Raw genomic sequence first — 11,496 nt, forward strand, 5'->3', positions numbered from 1 at the left:
CGATTCCCGGCTTGGGTCACCGTCTGTGTGAAGTTTGCACATTCTCCTCGTGTCTGCGTGGGTTTCCTCCGGGTGCTCCGGTTTCCTCCCACAGTCCAAAGATGTGCGGGTTAGGTTGATTGGCCATGCTAATAATTGCCCTTAGTGTCCTGAGATGCGTAGGTTAGAGGGATTAGTGGGTAAATATGTACGGATATGGGGGTAGGGCCTGGGTGGGATTGTGGTCGGTGTAGACTCGATGGGCCGAATGGTCTCTTTCTGTACTGTAGGGTTTCTGTGATTTCTGTGAAGTCTGTTCTGGATCTGACTCTGCCAACACCATTTGACAAAGAGAAAGAATTTCACTTTAACTCTACTGATTACACAACAACCATTAACTTCTCAGAGACAGTAACATTATCTGTAAACTAGATGAAGTCACTGGCCTCAAAATGGTCCCTGTTGACTCTACTGATGTGCGACATTTTCCCCCTGACCAATTCTAGCAAAAAGAGATGGACTAGTTAGTCGTGGAACCATACAGAAGGAGGCCATTTCGCTCATCATGCCCATGCTGGTTCATTGAATGAACTACCCAATTGATCCCATTCAAACAAAGAACAAAGAACAGTACAGCGCAGGAACAAGCCCTTTGGCTCTCCAAGCCTGCACCCGAACACATTGTCCTATCTAGACCAACCGCCTGTATCCTTCTCATCCCCATCTGTTCATATGTCTATCCAGATAAGCCTTAAATGTTGCTAACGTGTCTGCCTCAACCATCTCATTTGGCAGTGCATTCCAGGCCCCTACTACCCTCTGCGTAACAAATGTCCCCCGCACATCTCCACTGATCCTTTCCTCCCTTTCGTTGAACTTGTGCCCCCTTGTAATTGTCATTTCTGTCCTGGGAAAAAGCTTCCAACTGTTCACCTTATCCATACTCTTTATAATTTTATCAACTTCTATCAGATCGCCCCCTCAGCCTTTGTCTTTCCAGGGAGTACGATCCCAGTTTATTCAACCTCTCCTCATAGCTAACACCCTCCATTCCAGGCAACGTCCTGGTAAACCTTTTCCATACTCTCTCCAAAGCCTTCATGCCCTTCTGGTAGTGTGGTGGCCAGAATGGACACAGTATTCCAAATGTGGCCTAACCAACGTAATTCCTCCTGCTCCTTTTTCTTTCCAAGTATTTGTCCAATCCCCATTTAAAAGATATGACTGGATTTGCTACCATTAATTCAGAGACCTCATAACAACCCTCGGTGTAAAAAAAGTTCATGTCTCGCCTCTGTGTCCACCAGTCAACGTCTCTCCTACTAGTGGAAACGGTTTCTTGCTCTATCGCTTGGGTTGGATCTCGCTGTGTGTGAAATAGGTCATGAGCAAGCCTCTGCTAACATGACACACGCCACCTCCACTTCCAAACCAACCGGTCAGACATGAGGCCTTATGGGGAAGCTGTCAACCCGTTAGCTTAGCTCAAATGGAGGAGTCGAATCGGGGCGCTGGACTCAAAACGAAACCAGAGGTGGGACGTAAAATGGTAGGAAATCAGCACCCACCAAAACAACACAAACTAGCCTTTACTAAAAAAAACCATCGACTGAAATTGTATTCCAAATGACATTTGAAAATGAAGACTTTATAAAAGAAATTAATAGGTTTTTGAAATGAGATACCTACCGGGTGGTGAAGCTTTAGTATATTCATTCTTTCTGTTGTATTTTTGTAAAAGAAAGTGAGAAAAAAGGCAGGGCAGGGTGAAAGTTGAGGGTTTTGGCAGATTTGTTTGCTGAAAGGAAGGGGGGAGGGTTTAGGAGTGTTGTCTAATGAGTGCCAACCCCTCTCCCCTGCTCCAATGGGCAACAACAGCTCAGTGGGGCTCAGGTTGACCAACTGCCATGGAAGGAGTTGCCGTTTGCCGCTCACGTGACAATGGGACGGGCCGGTTGGTTCATCCTACTGGGTCCGCGCGCGGGGCCCCGAGGGAGGGGGGCGTGACCGCGGGGGAAGGGGGGGGGGGGGGAGCGGAGGTCGCGCGCTGCTGCCACCAACTGTTTTGTACCACGTGCCCCCTCCCGCCCTCATCCTGATTGGTGGATTGCGCCTCCCGCGTGAGACGCCGTCCTTTCCCGCCTGCCGGTTTGAACCCTCGGCCGTTGGGAGCGCGCTGGCCGGCCGGCCGCCATTCTGTATTGCTGGGGTCTGGTCAACCGAAATCCTCACCCCAACCTGCCTTTTTGAATTAACTGCTTCTTCCCCAACTATAACAAACATTTGTCTAAAACAAATATCCCGTCTGATTTTTTTTTTAAACCATTATTTTGGGCCTGTGTATTTTGCACCCAGTTTTGTCCAATTCCAAATCTAATGGGCAGTTGGCAAGACCTAAAATACTGGCATTTCAGATAACTGAAAGCAAGGATTTTGTTTTTGTCCTGTATATTGAGGTGGATTTTTTTTTGCCAACAACCCTATCTTAGATGAATCTTTCTGTAAGACAGGAAGGGAAGATTGTTCTGATATCTCTGACCAAGGGTCATCCTGACTCATAGAAACCAGAAGCAAGAGTAGGCTATTCGGCCCTTCAAGCCTGCTCCACCATTCATTTTGATCATGGTTGATCATCAATATCCTGATCCCACCTTCCCCCATTTCCCTTGCTTCCTTTAGCCCCAATTATATCTAATACTTCTTAAAATCACATAATGTTTTGGCCTCAACTACTTTCTGTTGTAATGATTTCCGCACATTCACCCCCTCAGGGTGAAGAAATTTCTTCTCACCTCAGTTCTAAAAGGTTTACACCTTATCCTCAAACTATGACCCCAAGTTCTGGACTCCCCCATCATCTGGAACAGGAGCATTCTGAATCTACCCTGTCTAACCCTGTTAGAATTTTGTAAGTTTCTAAGACTCGAAATGTTGACTCTATCCCCACAGATGCTCAGACCTGCTGAGATTTTCCAGATTTTCTGGGTTTTGTTTCAGATTCCAGCATCCACAGTATTTTGCCTTCATACAAAGGAAGATTGTTGCTGTGTTTGAGTTCCCGGCACAATGTGTTCGTGTTTCACACAAAATGTTTGATTCTCCGAGACTAACGTACAACGAACAAGAAGGTCATTGGATTCATCTGGCCTCTTTGAAAGAGCTACCCAATTAGTCCCACTTAACCCTTCTCCTCCATGATTCTACATATTTCTTCCCCTTCAAATACTTATCCAATTCCCTTTTTGAGCTTTAGTGAATCCTGCCACCACCCTTTCAGGCAGTGTTTTTCCTTAGCAGTTTGTGAATTGGGTTGAACCTCTCCAAAGACACTTTCAAACCACTTCCTCCCTCCCCCAAGGGCACCACAATAACATCATAGAGAAACCATCGTCTCAAAGATGTTTAATTTTCTCTTATAGAATAGTCTAAACAAGTGTAGGCTGCACTTAATACGAAACTTCTTTTTCTTTGGCAGTCCCTCAGGGTTGAGGATGACTTGCTTCCACTCCAGGAAGGAGGGTTCTGTGGTGGCTGAATAGTCCAATCCTGGTGCCGCAGACTGCCACACATTTGGAAGATGGTGTTTGGTGAGGTGGGTAGGTGTATATTTGAAAATACTAAGAGTCAATAAAGACTTACAGTTAACCTACACATGATTATTAAGTCTTCCTCAGAACTACTCAACTACAACCACAGATGCTATGACAAAGCCACAAGTTTAATTTGAAATCTATAGTGAGATTCTTTGGCCTCCTCTGTTTTTCTTGGCGCAGGAGGCAGCGTGCCATTTGCTGGTGGCAGGATCTTCTGGTCCCGCCACTGTCATTGGGAATTCCCATTGAAGCCAACCCATGCCACTAAAAAATCCACGGCAGGGAGTGCGCGTCGGTGAGACCAAAGAATCCTGCCGGCATCAGCGGCTGGAGAATTCAGGCCCTACTTTCTGAAAAATGATCTCAGATCAGTTTAATGCAGTTTTTTCTAACCTAAAGTGCATCTGCAAGGGGGTCCCTCACATAGTTGTGAAATTAAAGCCCTGGAAAGAGTTCAGAGGAGGGCTACTAGATTGATGCTTAGCTTAAAACATTTTAATTACCATAATAGGCTGAGAAAAGTAGGTCCTTTTACTGTAGAAAATCATAGATTGTGAGGAGTTTTGATTGAAGTCTTTAAAATAGGAAAAAAAAGATTAAATTTTGTTCATGTATATAGTCCATTTCTGTTAGATTCAAAAGTATCAGGGAACATGAATATGAATTATGTCAGCACAACACTAAGTTAGGTGTCAAGACTTCTTTATGCAAAGTCAGCGAACTCTAACAAGTTCCTTGCTTGTGAAATGAATATAAATTTGTCAAAAAATGTAAAATGGACATGACTGAGTTTCTAGCAATGACCTAAAAACACCAACAAATTGCATTTATATAGCACCTTTAACATTGTAAAATATAATGAGGTGCATCGGGGGGGCATTATGAAACAAAATTTGATACTGAGCCACATTAAGAGGTATTATAGTAGGTGACCGATAGCTTGGGTAAAAGGACAGGCTTTAAGGAGCATCTTAAAGGAGGTAAGATAGAAAGACTGAGAATTTTAGGAATGGAATTCTGAAATTTAGGGCTCAGGCAGCTGAAGACATGGTCAGCAATGGTAGAGTGGTTAACATTGATGATGCAAGAGGAGTTTGATCTCATGGGCAGGAGATGCTTGGCAAGAGCATGAGGAGAGAAACTAGAGAAAGATCAAGACTAGGGCAGGAGGGGGAGGGAACCTTCGAAGAAGTTTAATCTGGTGGATTAAGAGAAGAGAAGCAACTGAGGCAGTTAAACAGATGGTCTCAGTCTTAGTAATAAAAAGGTCTATGAGCTCCTTGAACTTAACCATGGAGGTGGTAAAGGGAAGCTGCGCATCCCAGGATGACCTTGGTATAATCCAAATTTAGAATAGTGTGTTTAAATACTGTGTCTTTAAGAAATATATGTGTATTATAGTTCTTGTAGGGGTATGTTTAGAATTCAGATCTGTTTTGCAAGGTGCCAATTTTTCCAAGAAATCTTTTAAATTAGTAGCTGGGAGAACAGGATAAGTACCTGGGTGTCTGTTTTAAGATGAGTTAATGCATTTGTGTTTACTTAGGTTTCCCCTGGGGTTTCGGCGTAGAATTTTGATTAAACTGATTGACAGGGACAGTCATGTGTTAATGAAAGATTAGTTAGGGGGACTAGCTAGGGGAAATGTATGGGGTTATGGGGATAGGGCCTGGGTGGGATTGTGGTCAGTGCAGACTCATTGGGCCAAATGGTTTCCTTCTTACTGTATGATTCTATGAGAGGAGCTCAGCTTTCAGGGAAACCACAGTTTCTCTTTCATCTTAAAAACAAACAGTTTTCTGCCTGGACTGCCAGAAGGAAACAGCCTCTCTCTCTCTCTCTCTCTGAAAAGGCCTTTCTGAGCGCTCTGGGACTGTTAACCCAAGAAAGCAAATACGTTTTTTGTGTCGGTCTTCCCGACTTAACTAAAACTTCCTCCCCTTCTGGGGTCCATATCCCTCTATTCCCATCCTATTCATGTACTTGTCAAGACGCCCCTTAAAAGTCACTACCGTATCCACTTCCACTACCTCCCCTGGCAACGAGTTCCAGGCACCCACTACTCTATGTGTAAAAAATCTGCCTCGTACATCTCTTTTAAACCTTGCCCCTCGCACCTTAAACCTGTGCCCCCTAGTACTTGACTCTTCCACCCTGGGAAAAAGTTTCTGACTATCCACTCTGCCCATGCCTCTCATAATCTTGTAGACTTCTATCAGGTCTCCCCTCAACCTCCGTTGTTCCAGTGAGAAAAGTTGAGAAATATATTTAGAAAAGTTGTAAAATCGACAAGGACCAAGGATATAGATGAAGGTGGGAAGAAAACAGCATTAATTGGCTTAAGTTCTCCATGATGAGGGAAGTAATGTTGGGCATTTTTACATTCTAAACTACAAGCCCTCTTACCACTGCACTTTCAATGTTGTGACATTATAGGCTTACCTCAACTGCTATGTAGGTTTTAATGAATTGTTACTTTTTTAAAGTTATAGGACACTACTAATTTCCTAGGCTGCCAAGCATGCATGAAGCCTCTCCACTTTTTGGTCTACACCAAAAGAAATTCATATCTCGCTTGGTAGGACAGAACTTGAGTATTGTTGAAAAAAGAGACTTACAACCTGTTACGGATAGGAGAGAGAGGCAAAATCTTTCATTCTCTCGTGCACTCTTTTTTTAAAAAATAGGCTGTGGTGCATATTCCAAAAATTCTTTGTGTAGATTTTAAGGTAACTATCAGCAAACTCCTTTAAGATTAAATTGGCAGTTTAGTTTATTCACACATTCAAACCCGGGTGGAGCGATCACAACTACTTTCTGCCCCACTTACAATTAGGTCGCATATTTTCACGAGGTAGCACATTTCCTTGTCCCACTACACATCTCAGGTAAGTCACCTTGGCCTTTGCAAACTCACTTTTATCCAAATTTACCACCAGGTTTTTCAGATCCTGGAATATTGCCTCCAGATGGTCTAAGTGTTACTGTAAATGATCTAGTCATTCAGGTACATTGCACAGTTGCTGAAGCCAGCCACTACCTAGTTTCCCAACCTCTGAAAGGTTACTGAGGCATTTTTTAAGACCAAAGGACATGATCTTACATTGGGCTAGGCCAACTAAGGTGATAAAGGCTGAGATTTCCCTCACCCTGAGGGTCATGGGGACTTGCCAATACCCACTTTGCTGAGTGGCTCACTTTGTCTATACAATCCTCAAGGCATGGGATTGGGTAGGAGTCAGCCTTGGTTACGGCATTTATTTTTCAGTAGTTAATGCAATTTTGATCCACCCAGCCTTGGGACTGGTGGGAGCTCCAACTACTCAGGCTGGCTCAATTATTTCATTATCCAGCATGTACTGGATATCCTGTCTGACCTGAGCCAGGTTATCGGGGCTCAGCCGGTAAGGGTTATGTTTGATTGTTAGGGTGTCTTCCGGGTCCACATCTTTAGTTTATTCACGCATTCAAACCTGGGGGATGATCACAACTTCAAATACACAAACAGTAAGGGGGATAGGAAAGAGGGGTTTTACAACTATTAAAAAGCTTAACAGGCAAATGAACCGCAGAAATGGATATCAGTTCACATGATTTCCATAGTCCAGAAAGTCTAACTCCCTCACAGAGAAGTTTCAGTTCAGGTGGGTTCTGGCTGAAAGCAGAAGGGCAGAACCCCTTTTAAGGATGATGAGAGTGCAGTGAAGTGAGGTTGACATTCAGAGACCTTTGGGCAGGTGATGACCAGTGGCTTCTGGAGAAACAAGGTTCAAAGAGGCTCAGACTTGCCAGCCTTTTTTCTTGCTACTTCGAACCCAGAGTCTTTGCATCACTCTGGTTACCCTTTTCTGAACTGGTTCATCCCATGGGCCGTCAAGCTTCTTCTGCTACCTCAGCTGTGGAAATGCCTTCTGAAAACCAAAGGAAATTATATCCTTATCCAGTAGTTCGGTCTGTTCAAATTTCAGAAGACTAATGAGCCATAGCAAATTGTTTCTAAATCTATCTAGATTAGATGGTATCTGTGCTCTTTAGGTGAGCATTTGTATCATCTAATAGAAGTCTCTTGATCATCTTCCCTATTACAGACTAACCGATGTATAATTTCTAGATTTATTCATCACACCTTTTTTATAAATTATGGGATAAGATTTTCTATTCCCTGGTTCTCAAGTGCAGTTCCAATGTTTATAGGGATGCTAAAACACTTCCAAGAGCATTACTATTACTAGGTGGAGATGATAGTATCATGAAAATGTCAAACATAAACAGAAAATGTTGGATAAATTCAGCAATAGTGATGTCTTGAAAAGCATCCACATTACAGAAGAGGAGGTGTTGGAGATCTTAAAATACATAAAGGTAGATAAATCCTCAGGACCTGATCAAGTGTATCTCAGGACATTGTGGGAAGCTAGGGATGAAATTGCAGGGCCCCTAACGGAGATATTCATATCATCGACAGCCACGGGTGAGGTGCCAGAAGACTGAAGGGAGGCAAATGTTGTGCGCTATTTAAGAAAGGCAGCAGGGAAAAGCCAGGGAACCACAGACCGGTGTGCCGAACGTTGTTGTTGGAGGGGATTCTGAGAGACAGGATCTACATGCATTTGGAAAGGCAAGGACTGATTAGGGATAGTCAGCACGGCTTTGTGTGTGGGAAATTGTGTCTTACAAATTTGATAAAGTTTTTTGAAGAGGTGACCAAGAAAATAGGTGAGGGGAGTGTGGTAGACGTTGTCTACATGGACTTTAGCAAGGCTTTCAACAAGGTGCTACATGGTAGACTGCTTAGTAAGGTTAGGCCGCATGGGATCCAGGAGAACTAACCTATTGAATACAAAATTGTCTTGCTGGTAGGAGCCAGAGGATGGTGGAAGAGGGCTGTTTATCAGACTGCAACACAGTGACCAGCAGTATGCCACAGGGATTGGTGCTGGGTCCACTGTTGTTTGTCATTTACATAAACAATTTGGATGAGAATATAGAAGGCATGGTTGGTAGGTTTACGGAGACACCAAAATTGGTGGTGTACTGGACAGTGAAGAAGGTTATCTAAGACTACAATGGGATCTTGATCAACTAGACTAGGAATGGCAGATGGAATTTAATTCAGATAAATGTGAACTATTGCATTTTGTTAAGACAAACCAAGGCAGGACTTACACAGTTAATGGTAGGGACCTGGGAATGTTGTCGAACAGAGAGACCTAGGGGTGCAGTACATAGTTCCTTGAAACTGGTGTCACAGATTGACAGGATGGTGAAGAAGACATTTGAAATACTTGCCTTCATCGGTCAGAGCATTGAGTACAGGAGTTAGGATGTTATATTTCAACTGTACAATACATTGGTAACGCCACATTTGGAGTACTGTGTACAATTCTGGTCACCCTGCTATAGGAAGAATGTTATTAAACTGGAAAGGGTACAAAGAAAAAGATTTACAAGGATGTTAGCGGGACTGTAACGTTGAATTATTAGGAGAGGCTGGATAGGCTGCAACATTTTTCCCTGGAGCGTAGGAGGATGAGGGGTGACCTTAAAGAGGTTTATAAAATCATGAGGGCCATAGATAAGGTGAATAGCCAAGGTCTTTTGCCCAAGGTAGGGGAGTCCAAATCTAGAGGGCATAGGTTTACGGTGAGAGGGGAAAGATTTAAAAGGGACCTGATGGGCAACTTTTTCACACAGAGGGTGGTGTGTATATGGAATGAGCTGCAAGAGGTGGTGGTAGAGGTGGGTACAATTACATTTAAAATACATTTGGACAGGTACATGGATGGGAAAGTTTAGGAAATATGGACCAAATGCAGACAAATGAGACTAGTTCAGTTTAGGAAACCTGGTCGGAATGGACGAGTTGGGCTGAAGGGCCTGTTTCCATGCTGTATATCTCTTTGACTCTAAGTCTGGCAGCACCTATGGAGAGAGAAACAGAGTTAATGGGCAGGAATTTCTGGCCCTGCTCACCCTGAAACCAGAAAATCCCATCCGAAGTCAATGGACCGTTCCATGGTCCGCCCCTCGTCCACTTCAATTCCCGTGGCGGACGGGACAGTAAAATTCCGGCCAATGTTTCCAGTCCATATGATGCTGCTACATCCTCAGTATTTTGCTTTTATTATTCATGGAAATGTCACTGGACTAGTAATCAGTAGTCCGAGGCTAATGCTCTGAGGACGTGTTCAAATCCCACCAAGGCAGCTGGTGTAATTTAAATTAATCTGAAATTGAATGGTAGTCTCAGCAATCATGACTGTGAAATTATCTTTGATTGTTGTAAATAATCTGGCTTACTAATATCCTTTAGGGAAGGAAATTGTTCAATTATAGGAGACAGTGGTGTAGTGGTATTGTCATTGGACCAGTAATCCAGAGACCCAAGGTAATGCTGTGGGGATATGGGTTCAAAACCCACCGTAGTGAAATTTGAATTTGGGGCAGCACGGTGGCACAGTGGTTACCACTGCTGCCTCAGAACACCAGGGACCCGGTTCAATTCCAGCCTTGGCTGACTTTCTGTGTGGAGTTTGCACATTCTCCCTGTGTCTGTGTGGGTTTCCCCCGGTTGCTCCGGTTTCCTCCCACGGTCCAAAGATGTGTGGGTTATGTTGATTGGCCATGGTAAATTTCCCCTTACTGTCAGGGGGACTAGCAGGGTAAATAGGTGGGGTTATGGGGATAAGATCCCCTAGGCTCGATGGGCTGAATGGCCTCCTTCTGCACAATAGGGATTCTATGATGAAATCTGCCATCCTTACCTGGTCTGGCCTACATGTGACTCCAGACCCTCAGCAATATGGTTGACTTGGAAAAAGCCCAGCAAACCAATCAGTTCAATTAAGGATGGACAATAAATGCAGGCCTTGCCAGTGATGCCCACAACATCCCATAAAGAATAAATCAAATTAACCCTCAGCCATTACCTCTAGACTTGACCATTCCTGTCCACCCTCACTTTCTTGCACTCTCCATAAACTCTTTGAATCCATCCTGTATCCTAACTCACACCAAGTCCCATTCACCTATCACCCCTGTTCTCAAAGACCTACATTGGCTTCCTGTCTGGCAACTCTTGATTTTTATAAATCCACCACTTTCACCAAGCTTTTGATTACCTGTCCTAATATCCCCTTATGTGGTTCAACGTTAAATTTTGTTTGCTAATGCTGCTGTGAAGCACCTTGGGACATTATACGACATTCATTGAGGACAGATGACCAAAGAAAATATGGTCAAATAGATAAGTATAAAGAGTGTCTTAAAGGAGGGGAGGGGGAGTCAGAGCAGGGCAGGGAGATAAATCCAGAACTTAGAGTCTAAACAACTCAAGGTACAGCTTCCAATGAGCAGCCAGTGATTAAAATCGAGGATGCGTAGGAGGAGAGAATTGAGCACGACAGAGATCTCAGAGGGAATACTGTTTGTAACATTGGCCCCCACCCACTAAATCTGCTGTCTTTACCTGATCTGGCCAAATGTGACTCCAGACCCACAGCAATGTGTTTGACTTGTAACTGCCCGCTGAAATGTCAGAGCAAGCCACTCCGTTCAATTAGGGATGGGCAACAAATGCAAGGCTTGTCAGCAATGCCCTCAGCTTATGAAAGAATAAAGAAAATAAAACTTTTTCATGTTTTATTTACTTAGATGGTAAGTCCTGGGCAAATAGGTTTTATTTTGTTGTGAATTTGCCTTGGCCCCAAATGATTTGTTTTGAGTTTGGGGTCTAGATGGGGTTTTGTCAGTGTTTGTCTGTTACCCGACGAATGCTACCACAGGTTGCTATTGGTAAAAAAAAATCTTGTTTATTTACAGATCGATGCACATTTCAGTAACTCTTCACAAGGTTGTACTTCAGCTTTTCACCAGATCGCAGTCTCTTAGAGATGTGATACTGCACCATAGTCCGATCAGTACC

Source organism: Mustelus asterias, chromosome 14 (assembly GCF_964213995.1).
Source record: "Mustelus asterias chromosome 14, sMusAst1.hap1.1, whole genome shotgun sequence".
NCBI lineage: Eukaryota > Metazoa > Chordata > Chondrichthyes > Carcharhiniformes > Triakidae > Mustelus > Mustelus asterias.